Genomic DNA, 16,419 nt, shown 5'->3' on the forward strand with positions numbered 1-16,419 from the left:
GGAAAACTAAATCAAGTAACCATAAGGCTGTCATCCAACCCAAAGGTATGTCAAGTTATTGACATTTTAGTTGCTGATATTCCAGAATTTTATGGCTTAATTCTTAGCAGGGATTGGTCAGAAAAACTTCATGGATACTTCGCAACTGACTGGTCACACATGTGGCTGCCCTACAATGGTAAACCAAATCAAATAAAAGTTGAACGAGAACTACATCAAAAATACATAGTAACGGAGCTAGAGGGGGAAAATGAACCAGTAGCATATAACAGTAGCATTATTGGAAATTACTCAGTAGATTCTTTCCTCGGCAATTTTAATGCTCATACGTCACCTTACTTAGAACATTCTGTTTTGTCCCAAGTCGAAATTTTTTCTCAAACGGATAGTTCAAAATGTATCAATTTTTTAGATAGTCCTGTAAATAAATCTTTGTTTTGGAAATTATTTTTTGATGGTTCTAAATCTAACGAAGGACCAGGAGCAGGATGTGTTCTAATTAGTCCAGAAGGAGATAAAATTATGCTAACATGCAGACTCAAATTTGATTGCACCAATAATACAACAGAATATGAGGCTTTAGTCCAAGGGTTGTACAAAGCAATCGGGTTAGACGTCAAGTACCTTCAAGTTTTCGGAGACTCTGAAATTGTAGTCAGATAGGTACGTAATACTATACATTGCTTATCAGGTCATTTAAAACATTATCAATCCTTAGTTCAAGATCTGACTGAGCATTTTATAGCATTTAATATTTCTTCAATTCCCAAACTCCAGAATGCAAGTGCATACCTTTTAGCTAACGTAGCTTCTAAGCTCATTCCTTAAGAAGATTTTAGTGCAGATAGATTCTCAATAGAATTAATCTTTAGACCATCCATTCCTGATAACATCACAAATTGGAGAATATTCAACGACGATCCTGATATCGTAAATTTCCTCACATCTGAAGGATCCTACTCCAATCAAATAATTGACGAAGACCAACATGATCGACAATTGCAACAAGATAGCACTAACAATGCTATACCTAAGTCGGTAGTCAAGTTAGAAGACTTGTACAATTTGAAAGATCGGTTTAAAAGGTCTACCAATTCAAAACTCCAAAGTTCAACTTTGAACTACGAATTAGTAAACCTAGGAACTGATGCCAAACCACAAAACATTAATCTAGGTCTCGGCCTATCCCTTGAAGAAAAACTAGCGTATATTCGTCTTTTGAGACAATATAAAAATGTTTTTGCATGGAACTATGATGAACTCAAAACATATGACACTTCCATCATCCAACATACTATTCCAATGATCGATAATGAAAAACCTGTCCAACAAAAGTTGAGAAAGATCCATCCCAATTTAGAAAATCAGATAAAAACTGAACTCAATAAGTTATTGAAAGCCAAAATAATCTTTCCCGTCAGACATTCTAAATGGGTCTCCAATATGGTACCTGTTAGAAAGAAAAACGGAGACATTAGAATTTGCATTGACTTTCGAAACCTTAACAAGGCCTGCCAAAAAGATAATTTTCCCTTACCACCTATGGAATAGATATTGCAGGCAGTGGCGGGCTCAGAATTAATGTCTTTCTTGGATGGATTTTCAGGATACAATCAAGTGTTGGTACATCCTGATGATCAATTAAAAACCACATTCAGAACTAAATGGGGCACATACGCATATCAAAAGATGCCATTTGGTTTGATTAATGCTGGTGCCACATTTCAGAGAGCCATGGACATCGCATTCAAAGGTTTAGTTAATAAATCTGTAGTAATTTATTTGGATGATATAACCGTGTATTCCAAGAAACGAAGCGACCATCTTAGAGATTTAAAACAAATCTTCCAACGTTGTTTAAGGTATGGAATTTCACTTAACCCGAAAAAATCCTTTTTCGCATTAAGTGAAGGGAAACTTCTAGGATTTATAGTGTCAAAATCTGGAATTCACATCGATTCCGACAGAATCAAAGAGATTTCTGAAATATCCCTACCTCACAACAAAAAATCCATGCAATCTTTCCTTGGTCAGATCAACTTTGTAAAGAGATTTGTTCCAAATTTTTCACGAATCGTGTCTCCTTTACAAGCCATGATTAAAAAGAACTCAAATTTTAAATGGGGCCAAGTGATGAGCCCCAAATTTTGGTAACAATTTGGGCTCATTTGGTCTACTTACCTTGCTCAACCCTTCATTTTTTATCACTTATGCATCATTTCTTAGTATATTCATGTTATTTGTAGGAAGAAGGGCAGTCATTATGCCTATGTGGCTAATACATGATGATTTCATGTTTTTTTGACATTAAATGGAGCAAAGACCACGCAAATGAAGACAAGGAGACAACCAAGGTGGCATTGCGGGTTTATAGGGAGGTTGTCCACAGCCTTGAATGACCTTCCTCGTGATCTCCACCCCAACTCTGAGCTCCAACAGCTATCACCACCGAGCTAGAAGGAAGCCAACGATTCTACAGGAACAACAGTTTACTTTTAGTTGGACAGCCAAGCTCCACTAATTGAGGAGGCCAGCTTGGCCCTCATCATGTATAAATATTGAGGCTGTAGCCTTCGATGAGACTCTTGAACTTTTGTTGTAGATTTTGGATTACGAGCTGTAGCTCTGTTTTTGCTCTTTGTAAGCCAATTTTGGCATGTTGTTAGATTTATGATCATGATATTTTAATAAAAGGCAGGAAGATTTGGATTCGATTCTGAGTTCTTAGGGGAGCTACAGCTCTCAGGTTAGGGCCCAACCTGAGAGAAATAGACCTCCTTTCCTTTGTATTGTTACTTGTCTTTCTTTTATCATTGCATTTCTTTCCTTTACATGCACTTGAAAAATACAGTTTGCTGAGTTGACTGTTTCAGGTTTGGCTATGTAGGTTAGTTTCATGAATGCAGTTGTTTCAGTAGTCCAGAATTAGCGTAGGGAGATTGAAGTTACATTGAGTTCAAAAAGGTTGAATGCATGCTCACTTTCACCTCTGTTTGGGGACCGGAAGTGTAGACCGTGCCAACTGCCAAAAACACCGTTTTAACATATGCATGCAAGTATTGATGTAATGTTTTCGATTGAAGAATTGTCCATACGATTATATCTTGAGTAATGACTCTTTGGTTCAGCATCATGCACGAATTCCTTTCAACTTACATTGCTTTTCTTTGATTCCTAATAAAATAGTTAGAATAGGTTGGTGAACTTTCATTTACATGCAAGATAAGGGTGATTTGTTTCATTTACACTGCGCAGCACCACTTCATCGTGTTCTTATCCTCCTGAACCGTGCCTAAGCCACCTACTCATCCTCTGTTCAACTCATTTTCCTTCCAACCCTTCTACTATCCACGTTGCTCAATCTTTTTGACCTTCCACTACTCTACCCTTCTATCGACCAACTAGCTCTATCCACTCTCTCTCCATCTCATCTCTCTGTCCATAGGTCATCACAAGCTCCTCTTTCATCTTCCCTATCCACCCACACAGCTCCTTCACTCCTCCATCACCCAAAAATCTGACTGTAGAACATCTTGTAGAAGGTAGCAGACTTCCTGTAGAAATCCCGAGTTTCCTGTAGGATCCCCTGCAAACATCCTGTAGAAGTCTGCAAACACGGTTGCCAAGCACCTGAACGTTGTGAACTTCTGTGGAATGATGTTAGGGATCCCCTGGAACCTCTCAGAGTCCTCCTGACCTTTCCCAAGCCTTCCTCCCCTTGAACTACCCCTGCATAGTCAAGACCCAGTAAGAAGCACAATCATAATAACTCCACCCACTTGAGCAAAAATACAAAAACGTGTTCTCTTCAATGGAAGTAGTTTAAATTAATGCATCTCATCTCATTAGAAGTAATGGAATCATTTCTAGAAGTTGCATTCCCACCATTGCATCATAAGGATTAAGCTAGTCAGATTAGGGTTTACTAGGGTTTCCATGTTTGGTTGGCTTTCAGTTCATTCTTGCAAAGTAGGTTAATTTCCTTTGAGATAGCCTTTGTTCATCATTTAGAAAGCTTCTTCTGAGAACATATAGAAGTTGGCTTGAGCCCTAGCGGACTTGTGCCAGCTGACCAAGTGACAGCTGCGATAAGAGCTAGTACTTGTGCATACAGCACCGTCGCTTCCAAGTTTGTTACGAACTACCGGGTTGATAAAATTAGAGAAGGAAGCTCTAGGAGTTGTAGCATTATTGCTACAATACTGGAGCCCACCATCTTTTTGGCGCCGTTGCCTTCAGGGGTCTGAGCCTCAAACTCACCCCACAATTCATCAGCCGAGTTACGGAGCTCCCAATGGGATTACCATGGGATAAAGAAGAAAGGAAATTGAGCCAACAAGCTAAGAAAGAGTTCTTTCCACCAGAGGAGGAATTCTCAGAAGACAAAAATGGGGTTCGTAGAACCAGTTTACTGCCACCATGGAATGAAGTGAGCTTGCAAATTATGAAGTACATCACCTGCGAAGGCCGTTTTAGCATTGTGTACGGGTACCACTTTCGGTTACTCATTGAATTACGGCACCAGATGGATCTACCTGTAGAAAACAAACTCAGTCTCCTTTACTTTCTACTACAGTCTCTGATTGAGTGTGCAACCAAGCTGAAAGAAGGCACACCAGACCAGGTAGCCCACCATGGATTGATCAAACTCCTCGTGGAGGATGCGCTCCACACATACAAGGTTCCTCTCTCATGGGAAGCCTTCAGAAATTTGACAAAGGACGGGGACATAAAGATGCTAACCGAAGAGCTTGGTTCTTCTAGCAGTGAGGAGAAAGAGTCAGTGCCCGCAGTGAAGAAAGAAAAAGGCCAAAAGAACCCAACCACATAGCAGAAGAAAAAGCAAGAAAAGAAACAAGAGAAAAAGGGTGACAAGGAGAAAGATGACACACCCATCTTGACAGCAAGAGAGAAAAGGTTGCAAGGCAGAGTGGACAAGGCTGAGAAGGTCCACATCAGCAAGAGTGCCTCGACAGCAACTGCAACCAAGTCAAAAAGAAAAGCTCATGCAGCAAAGAAAACCAAGGCGGTGACACCTGTTTCTACAGGAAAGCTGAAACCGGCTTCTACAGGAAGCCCGAAAATTACTGAAAAAGGGTCTTCTACAGGAAGCCCGAAAATTACTGAAAAAGGGTCTTCTACAGGAAGCCCGAAATTGACTAAAACAGGGTCTTCTACAGGAAGCCCCGAAAAAGTGAAACCCAAGGAGAAGAAAGTTGACATTCGTGAAAGGGAGGCAGCAACTATGCTGGCCGCCCTCAGCACACCTCCGAAGCCAAAGGAGAAGAGAAAGAGGGAGACCCCTCTATATTTTAAAGCTCGAAGAAGTGTGAGAATAAAGACGGGCAAGCCACAGCCTCCACCCAGCAGCCAAATCACTACAGGGGATGCCCCTACTTCACCCAGTGAGAGGTCCCCCTCAAAGATATCGGTCACCTACGAGAGGGGGAGCCCAAAAACAACTACTTGGAAAGGAAGGTTAGACCAATCGGCTTCAAAAGCCTGGCTCAAGGTCAAGGAAACAGAGAAGAGGGAAGGAGCGGCACCCTCATCACCACCAAGGGCAGAACAGGCAGGGCCACCAAGAGTAGGAAAGAAAGAGCGTATTCCAGAGCCTAGTTCTCGGCCAAGGACAAGGAGCTGGAGCAAAATTGCTCAAGGATGAGCAAATATTTTAGCTGGGGGGTGATGATGAGCCCCAAATTTTGGTAACAATTTGGGCTCATTTGGCCTACTTACCTTGCTCAACCCTTTATTTTTTATCACTTATGCATCATTTCTTAGTATATTCGTGTTATTTGTAGGAAGAAGGGCAGTCATTATGCCTATGTGGCTAATACATGATGATTTCAGGTTTTTTTGACATTAAATGGAGCAAAGACCACGCAAATGAAGACAAGGAGACATCCAAGGTGGCATTGCGGGTTTATAGGGAGGTTGTCCACAGCCTTGAATGACCTTTCTCGTGATCTCCACCCCAACTCCGAGCTCCAACAGCTATCACCACCGAGCTAGAAGGCAACCAACGGATTCTACAAGAACAACAGTTTACTTTTAGTTGGACAGCCAAGCTCCACTAATTGAGGAGGCCAGCTTGGCCCTCATCATGTATAAATATTGAGGCTGTAGCCTTCGATGAGACTCTTGAACTTTTGTTGTAGATTTTGGATTACGAGCTGTAGCTCTGTTTTTTTCTCTTTGTAAGCCAATTTTGGCATGTTGTTATACTTATGATCATGATCTTTTAATAAAAGGCAGGCAGATTTGGATTCGATTCTAAGTTCTTAGGGGAGCTATAGCTCTCAGGTTAGGGCCCAACCTGAGAGCAATAGACCTCCTTTCCTTTGTATTGTTACTTGTCTTTCTTTTATCATTGCATTTCTTTCCTTTACATGCACTTGAAAAATACAGTTTTCTGAGTTGACTGTTTCAGGTTTGGTTATGTAGGTCAGTTTCATGAATGCAGTTGTTTCAGTAGTTCAGAATTAGCGTAGGGAGATTGAAGTTACGTTGAGTTCAAAAAGGTTGAATGCATGCTCACTTTCACCTCTGTTTGGGGACCGGAAGTGTAGACCGTGCCAACTGCCAAAAACACTATTTTAACATATGCATGCAAGTATTGATGTAATGTTTTCGATTGAAGAATTGTCCATACGATTATATCTTGAGTAATGACTCTTTGGTTCAGCATCATGCACGAATTCCTTTCAACTTACATTGCTGTTCTTTGATTCCTAATAAAACAGTTAGAATAGGTTGGTGAACTTTCGTTTACATGCAAGATAAGGGTGATTTGTTTCATTTACACTGCGCAGCACCACTTCATCGTGTTCTTATCCTCCTGAACCGTGCCTAAGCCACCTACTCATCCTCTGTTCAGCTCATTTTCCTTCCAACCCTTCTACTGTCCACGTTGCTCAATCTTTTTGACCTTCCACTACTCTACCCTTCTATCGACCAACCAGCTCTATCCACTCTCTCTCCATCTCATCTCTCTGTCCATAGGTCATCACAAGCTCCTCTTTCATCTTCCCTATCCACCCACACAGCTCCTTCACTCCTCCATCACCCAAAACTCCGACTGTAGAACATCCTGTAGAAGTTAGCAGACTTCCTGTAGAAATCCCGAGTTTCCTGTAGGATCCCCTGCAGACATCCTGTAGAAGTCTGCAAACACGGTTGCCAAGCACCTGAACGTTGTGAACTTCTGTGGAATGATGTTAGGGATCCCCTGGAACCTCTCAGAGTCCTCCTGACCTTTCCCAGGCCTTCCTCCCCTTGAACTACCCCTGCACAGTCAAGACCCAGTAAGAAGCACAATCATAATAACTCCATCCACTTGAGCAAAAATACAAAAACGTGTTCTCTTCAATGGAAGTAGTTTAAATTCATGCATCTCATCTCATTAGAAGTAATGGCATCATTTCTAGAAGTTGCATTCCCACCATTGCATCATAAGGATTAAGCTAGTCAGATTAGGGTTTACTAGGGTTTCCATGTTTGGTTGGCTTTCAGTTCATTCTTGCAAAGTAGGTTAATTTCCTTTGAGATAGCCTTTGTTCATCATTTAGAAAGCTTCTTCTGAGAACATATAGAAGTTGGCTTGAGCCCTAGCGGACTTGGGCCAGCTGACGAAGTGATAGCTGCGACAAGAGCTAGTACTTGTGCATACAGCACCGTTGCTTCCAAGTTTGTTACGAACTACCTGGTTGATAAAATTAGAGAAGGAAGCTCCAGGAGTTGTAGCATTATTGCTACAATACTGGAGCCCACCACCAAGATGAACATGAAGCATTCAACCTGATCAAACAAGCTATTATTAATGCTCCATCTTTAGCAACTCCGAATTTTTCAGAGCCTTTTATTCTATATACATTTGCCTCAGATAGGTCATATGCTGTGATACTCACTCAGGCAAATCAAGAAAAAGCGGAAGCCCCAATTGCTTTTTTCAGTTCCAATTTACAGGGCGCTAAATTGAATTATTCAGATGTGGAGAAGCAGGCCTTCGCCGTTTTCAAAGCAATCAAATACTTCAGACCTTTTCTACTCAAAACCCATACTAAAATTATAGTACCGTTTCCAGCGGTAAGGAATATTCTAGTACAGAAGGATGTGGGTGAGAAAAGGGCCAATTGGGTTACTGCATTATAGGAATATGACATAGAAATTAAACCAACAAACATTGTAAAAGGTCAAGGCTTTTGCAAAATGCTGGCTAGAGCGTCGCAAATTTTTGAAATTCCATCTGCAGAGGTACAAATGTGTGAGGTAAGCCTAAACGATGCAGAATCATTATACGCTGATATCATTTATTATCTTAAGAATGGGTATGCTCCTTCACACCTCGATCATACTAAGAAAAGAGCTCTAAGGTTGAAAGCCAAACAATATCAGCTCATAAATGATATTCTTTTTAGAATAAATTATGATTCTGTTCTCCTTAGATGTCTTGAGAAATCTGAAGCTGAAAAAGTTTTGCAGGAACTCCACGATGGGCCAGCAGGTAGACACTATGCTGGAGATGTTACTGCACATAAAATCTTACGCGCAGGGTATTACTGGCCCACGTTATTCAAAGACTCACACAGTTACATGAGGAAATTTCAAGTCTGCCAAACTACTGCTGGGAGACAAAAGAAGCCATCCTTGCCACTACAACCAGTTAACATTGAGCAACCTTTCAGTCAGTGGGGATTGGACATAATAGGTGAGATCGTTCCTCACTCTTCTAAGCAGCATAGATATATCCTTACAGCAACAGATTATTTCACTAAGTGGGTAGAAGCAGTTCCACTCAAGACAGCTAATGCTGAAAATATCATTGAGTTCATAGATCAATTTATAATCACCAGGTTTGGATTGCCTTCTGCTTTAATGCTTGATAATGCATCATACTTTTCTGGAAATGAAATGACTGAATTTGCACTTAAAAGAGGATTCAAACTTAAATATTCGGCCAATTATTACCCACAAGGCAATGGGTTAGTTGAGTCTACAAATAAAAACCTAATCAGGATTATCAAAAGAACAATTGACCAAAATCATAAAAATTGGCATAAGTCTTTAATATATGCTTTATGGGCAGACCGAATAATGAAAAAAGCTTCTATCGACACTTCTCCCTTTAATTTAGTTTATGGGAAAGAAGTGGTTCTTCCGACTCATTTAGAAATTCCCTCTTTGTCTCTAGTTCAATACATTGATGAAGTACCAACTTCCTCCTTAGAGCTAAGACAAATGGAAATAATCAAGTTAGAAGAACAACGAGAACAGGCTAAGAAAACCCATGCTCATCATCAAGCACTAGTAAATCCTCTTTTGATTCAAACATAATGACCAAAAAAGATTTTCAGATAGGAGATTTAGTTTTAAAATGGGACAAGGCCCATGAAGAGAAAGGGAAACATACAAAATTTCAAAGAATGTGGCTTGGTCCTTTTCAAATTTTAGAAGTCATAGGTCCATCAATGTTTGTGTTAGAGGATTTAGTAGGTAAGAGAGACTCTTTGCCTGTTAACGGACAAATTCTCAAGAAATATTTTCCATAGAAGATTATTCTTCTATTTTTTAGAGTAATTGTTTTTCTTTTCATAATAAAACCAGTTGTGAGTGGTTACATTAGGCATTTACGAATAAGACACCAATTCTCTTTCAGATTTTGATTTTTCGCTTGTATAAATAGCAAATCTTTTGGAAAATTGATCTTTATTATTGAAAGATACAGTTAAAGGCTCTAGCCTAGATATGATACTAGTTTAAACTTCATAAAGTTTGATGAAAACAACCTTTAGTGAAGAAATTGTTTTATTTCATTACAATGAAAGGTATCAATAACAAAATAAAGATTCTCTATAGAACAACTATTTCCAAAAACTCTACTATTGTCGTCCAGAGCTATCTTAAGGAAACAATGACTTCCTCCCTGCTAAGGAAATCACAACTTTCAGAGGAACAACCCAAGGATACACTTCATCTTGAAGAATGAGAGGTCTCATCACGAGCCGGCTTATCATAATCACAGATATTATAACTTGCTGACTTTGCCAAATACTGTACACCACAACAGGGCAATGACTCAAGATTGTTGCAATCAAAAGACAAGGGGTCTCATCACGAGCCAGCTTGTTCAGCAAAGTTATAAATCAAGTGAATGAATGTGTCATAAATTGGCTATCAAACCAAGACATTGTTCTTTAAGAGTAAAAATAAAATCAAAGCAATAAGTGTGGATGTGGATTCTTCTTTGAGAGTTGTAGGTTGCTTTAAGTAGGATACAGGATCATTGCTGGGTAACAGGTAACCCTGTCGAGGCTATAAACGCTTGTTGGCAGCAGAGGCTCTACCTATGACAAATGAGCATATTTAAAACTGGTTTACAGAGAAGACTTTGTTTTATCTTTATAGACCAAGTAATGACTGATGTAAATACAAGGACTAGCCTGAGGGAGCAAATAATCAAAGCTGAAAATAGTTGAAACAAAATGTCATTGACAGGTTAGAGCATAATGTACTTTATCTTTCCATAATAAAGTTTAACTTTTTGAGAAATTTTCTGTTTTGGAAGTTTAGAAAATTCAATAGAAAAACAGAGATAACTGGTTCTTCCAAGTGAATCGCCAATTGTTGTGGCCACCAACAACCCCCCTCCTTATATAGTATTAGCAATAACACTATATAAGTGGGGACCCTTAGTCAAAAAATTAAAAAAAATTAATTAGTGCTTATATTTCCTTTTGGATAAAGCTTACCATCATGGACTTAGGAAAATACCTTTGAAAAATATAAAAACTTAAGTTTCATGATGAAGAAAGTAAAGTTACTCCTTAAAGAGATATCACATCGCGCAAAGAATGATAAGGTACCTTCTTATGAGCCAAAATGATAAAAAATGCGAGATTGCGACGCGAACTCCATCGCATCGCATGCATTAATGAGCACTCACGTTGGAAACCTTAAAATCGCCGATATGCGATATCGCATATCGCAAAATCGCATAAAATACACATAACGATTAAACGATTAAGCGATCTGCGATCTTGTGATACTGCGACCTTGCGATATTGCAATCTTGCTCTAATAATAATGTGATACAGCGATACAACGATATGCGATATTGTGATGCAAATCGCAGAAGCATTCCATCGCAGATTTTCCTCGCTCAATATTCAAGAAAAAGTTTTTTTTATAAACCAAGAATTGGTTACGCGCTTTAATGATAATTAATGAGTTATATGCCAGTTGTTAATAAAATATGGTTTTGTGTTTATCGAAGAGCCAGTTCACGTAAGGTGGCGTGTTTTTGCATATCTTTGGCATTTAAAGCTTTCCTGTCATTATTTTTGTCATTACTTTCACCCCATTTGTGAACTGCAGGAACGAAGAACAAAATTTATACAAGGCAATGTGCAGGAAACTATGGGGAAAAAGGGCAAGGTTCCAATGTCCAAAGACAGAGAAATGGCGCCCTTCTACACATACACTGCATGCAACAGAGCCACAGGTTCACAGAATTCTGCTGAGCCATCCATTACAGATCTCTCATATACAACCATGGTTAAATGGGTACTGAACGATGCTGATATCAGAAACAAACAGTTCAATGTTCAGGGTCAAGAGCTCACGAAATCATTATTTTTACAAATTTTGAGCTTTATACCCAATAAGAGAAAGAGGCGCAAAAGGCGAAAGACGCATCAGAGAAGCCCGGATCAAGAAATGGAGGCAGTTTAGGAAAGCTTCTAATTGCTTAGTCACCTGCAAGCCCCGAAAATTGCAAGAAAACAATGATAAAAACAAACTGGAAACATAAAACTAAAGAAAAGGCAGAAGCAATCTAAGTGTTAACCAAGTTGAACTGGGATTATTACTGGGCATACACGGTAAAGCCACATAGTCAGTGGATGACTTTCAAGGATATCATCGATTTTGCTGAGAAGATGGTGCCAACTCTTACCAATTCTGTTTGCTTAGCTCAACCAAAAGTGGAAGATAGTCAACTGGCTCTACTCAAGCAAATACTCAATGCTTGCAGCGTTAAGGAGCAAATGCAGAAATAGTTAGATATTAGATTTAATTTTAGAAATAGTTTTGCTTTATTTTTGCTTAGAAAAAGGATTGTCATTTAAACCGCATCCTGAATTTTTGTAAATAAGTTATTTTTAGATTTAGTTAGTAGTATTTAAACCCTTCTCATGCATTTAGAGAAGGGTCCAGAAATTTATCAAAAACTTGTCCTCAGAACATGCACTTTTGCACCCTCCGAGGAGGTTTTGATGAATGAATGGAACAGGATTTGTTGATGTTTGCATTTAATATCTGCTACTGATGTTGCAATTCTGTACTCTTAGTGGATGTTAGATCAAGGAGAGATAAATCATTGTTGCTTGAAGCTCATGAGTAGGACTAGTTATAAATGGTACTTTTATCTCTTAACCATTTCTGCTTATGTGTTAAAGTGATATACAGTTTTTAGTTGTTTATATATTACTGCATGAATGCCTGAGTTATCATTTAGCACATTTGTACGGTGATAGATATTTATTTATGCTTAATGTATGAATAGCTCATTATGCGATATGTTTTTCACAACTGTTTCGTCTAACTTTTTTATACGAAGTGGTTCATCCTTATTGATTTATTTTCTTATAATAGCTGAATGATCTTTATTACCAGTTGTTATTTGAAATCTTTTTAGATCGCATAACAGAAGAATTACACTCCGGGTTAGTATAGACTTAGATGTTGCTGCTTATTAGAATACAATAGCATAACATTAGATTAAAGTTAAAATTAGAATATCTTAATTAGGAACTGTTAGATCAGGAACATCAAATTCTACTCACACACACTCATAAATTGGGAAACTGGTCCCATATCCCCAGTCGGACCCGCTATACCAAACGGATAAGGAGCTGCCAACCAAGGTCCGAACCGGGTGGGTATCCCCCTTGTTGTAGACCCGATTTTCGGGGCTTCAACAGTACCATTAACATATACATGCATCATCACCAGGTGTGTAGATAAAGAGAGTCTTTTATCATGAAAACTCTGATCAGCAAAATCATACCAACTAAGTAGCTCAAGAAAAATGTAGGTATCATCCATAAATTCACTATGTGCAACTTGTGTATCACATAAGACACAATGAAACCAACATATAAATGTCAACAAGTAGTGAGTAAGTCATTAATCATAGTCATGCACATCTTATTCATCAAGTGTAATATGTAGGATCAACTTCACTAAGAGAAACTTAAGGAATATATCCAAAACTTCAGCAACATATGTGTCTTTAGCAACATCACTAATGATAAGCATCATTATGTAAGAATGAATTCTCAAGCAATCATAATGCAAAAAATGCACTTCTAGAAATATAGAAAATGCTCCCCTTGAACCTGTGCCAACTATTTACTGTCAGGTCTGATCATATTCAACTCATCCATTAGTAAGGTCATCAAAGAAACTTTATCAAAGAGTAAAGCCATCAAAGCAGCAATGTCATATTGCAACAACTCATAAACCCTCACAAGACAATACCACTTCTAAGTAGCATCTAAGCATCAACCAATGTTAGAACTAGAAAGCCAAATAATAACTAACTGAAACATATCAGAACTTCTCCCTGAGTTTGTCCCGCTATTTCTTCATCATAGAGAAACATACACGATTGTCTAGATTTGAACTTGCATATATATGCGACTATCCTTCTTGGTAGCCACATATAGGAAGTAAAATGTTGAATTTTCATAACCAAAACTCCCCCTAAGCCTATACTATATGTTCCTGTTCACTATTACTACATCAGATGCATTGCTAATAATATAAGAAACATGAATATAAAAAAGACCATGGGATTTATCATTAAGATAACATATGTATTTCTTCCCCTGAGATAATACATCACTAATCCTGAGGACCTGATAATCATCTTCTGATCCTCATGAGGTCATGTACCTCACATCACTTTTGGAGTCATTGTGAGAACAATGTATTGCAGTGGAGATCATATTCTTTTAATCTAAGTCCAAATACTCCTCATTTCTACGAGAATTTAGTTCTTTAAACATGTATAATTTTTCTGGATTTCTGTATCCTCTTGCTATGAATTTTCCAATTTCTTCATCCATAACCTTGCATTTGTTTGATGTAAACAAAATTATATTTCCTTTATCCATCATTTGACCTACAATTAGAATATTCTACTTTAGCCCTTGAACCAATAAAGTATCAATTGCTCCTCTATGTTTATTAATTATGGCTCTACCTTTTCCCAGACGTTTTGTCAGATCATTATTTCCAAGAATAACCTTACCATGTTGGCTTTTTTTGAGAGACTCCATCTTACTCTTATCTCCAGTCATGTGATGAGAGAATCCACTGTTCATGTTCTTTTTCAAACGAGCATAGAGCAAGACCACACCTTATATGTTCTTCTTCTTTCTGCTTATTATGAGAAATTTTGGTGGTTCCATCTTTTTTAGGTCTTTTGACATCAATATTATCATATGATTACTTGTCATGTTGTTTGAGGTGATCCATATATTTTTTCCTGTATTCTTTCACTACATGCGCAAACTTGTTACAAGCATAACATCTTATATGAGCAAGGGAATCATATTGTTTCTTTTTCATATATTCCTTCTACTACAATCAATATCTTTGTTACCAAATATGTTGCAAGTAAAACAATATCCCTTGAAGAAACCTGAGTACCTGGGAGTTGATGTACTTCTTGTGAGATGACTCCTTGCTTGAAACAATCTGCTTCTGCAATTGGCTGCAACATGTCCATAATTATGACATATAAATCATTCAACATTATTGATTAGAGGAGAGAATCAATTAACACTTCTATAGTTAGGAGTAGTTGATTTCGTTTGAATATTTGTTTTTCTTTGTTTGTTGATTATGTTGACTTCTTATCTATTTATTGAGCACTTCAGGTTTTGCATTGTTACCCTTAAGATTCCTTGCATTAGCTTGTGAACTAGATTCTCCTTTTACAGTTTCATGAAAACCAAGACTGGATTTAATGGTGGGAGACCTTTGACTACTAAGAATGTTATCCAAAATCTTAGTACTATCTTGAAATCTCAAGTGTTTATCCTTTTCTTCTAATTTACCTTTTAGAATGTTTACCTCAACCTCCATTCTTTGGTATTGCTTTTCCTTTTCAAGATATTTCTTTCTCATTCCTTCTTCAACCTTTCTTCCTTCTTCCATTTTCTCCTTTAAGTTGATAATTTCTTCCTTCAACCCATTCTCTTGTTCTTCAAATGCTTGAAGTAGTTCTTCATTTTGCTTGTTTAACTTTTCAAGATCTGCTTTTAGAGAGACAATCTCTGCTTCAAGGCCTTCACAATATTGTTTAGATTCTACTGCAGTATTTACTGATCTAATATGATCTCTATTATCATATGCCTACAACTTATCTTTAAGATAAATAATATTTTTGAAAGAAATATCAAGTTTTCTTCTAAGATTAAGAAATTCCTCTATTATTTCTTCTTTTGAATCAATAACATACTCTTTTGATGCATCATTATTTTCTTTAGAAATAAGGTTACTTGTTGGTTCTTCTAATGAACAATATTCCTTTGTTGTTCCTTCATGGATTTCCTGTAGCTTATCCCATACTTCCTTTGTAGTTTCACAATGCATAACCCTATTTAATGTTGAATTAGGTATGTTATTAATGATGTCACTTAATGCCTTATTGTTCTTTTTCACTTCATCTGATGGAAGAATTTTGGTGAATCCATTGCATAATAAATACCAAACATCATGGTTAATTAGATTATACTTCTTATTTTCTTTCCATTGGTGATAATTATCTTTATTTAGCATAGGTACACCTTTATTGTCCATTGTTTCTGACTGGCCTTAATCTTCTACTTCTAGGGCCAACATTTTTGAATCTGTTTTCTCTTTAGAATGTTAATTTCACTTTTACCCATGAGTGCAAGATTAGTTGATTCAATATCATATTCACTATCATCATTATTACATAGACAAGGAAATGGACCAAAATTAGAACAAAAACCCATACTTGATAGTTCTTTGTTACTGCATCCTTCGTTCTTGATCAATAGAAAGTGGGGTGCTCCCAAAACTAAATATTTGTTGATATATGTAACTGTCACTGCATCTGATATATCACTATCACTACCATAGTTTTCTGACTCCTTCCTTTGAGCTATCTTCTTCTTTCCCATCATCCTTGATCCACTCTAAGCAGTTAAGCTTCAACTGAAGTGACCTGCTCTAATAAAAATGGTTGGGAAAAGTAATTGGGGGGGGGGGGGGGGGTGGGGGAATGAATCAATATTATAAAACTCACTTAGACCTTTCAATTTATTATTCAGATTTTTGTATGTTACTGCCATTAATAAAAATAGTGTATGTATGTGACTA

Source organism: Pinus tabuliformis, chromosome 6 (assembly GCF_031772625.1).
Source record: "Pinus tabuliformis cultivar Carrire ecotype Pingquan chromosome 6, CPIR1, whole genome shotgun sequence".
In the NCBI taxonomy this organism is placed as follows: Eukaryota; Viridiplantae; Streptophyta; class Pinopsida; order Pinales; family Pinaceae; genus Pinus; species Pinus tabuliformis.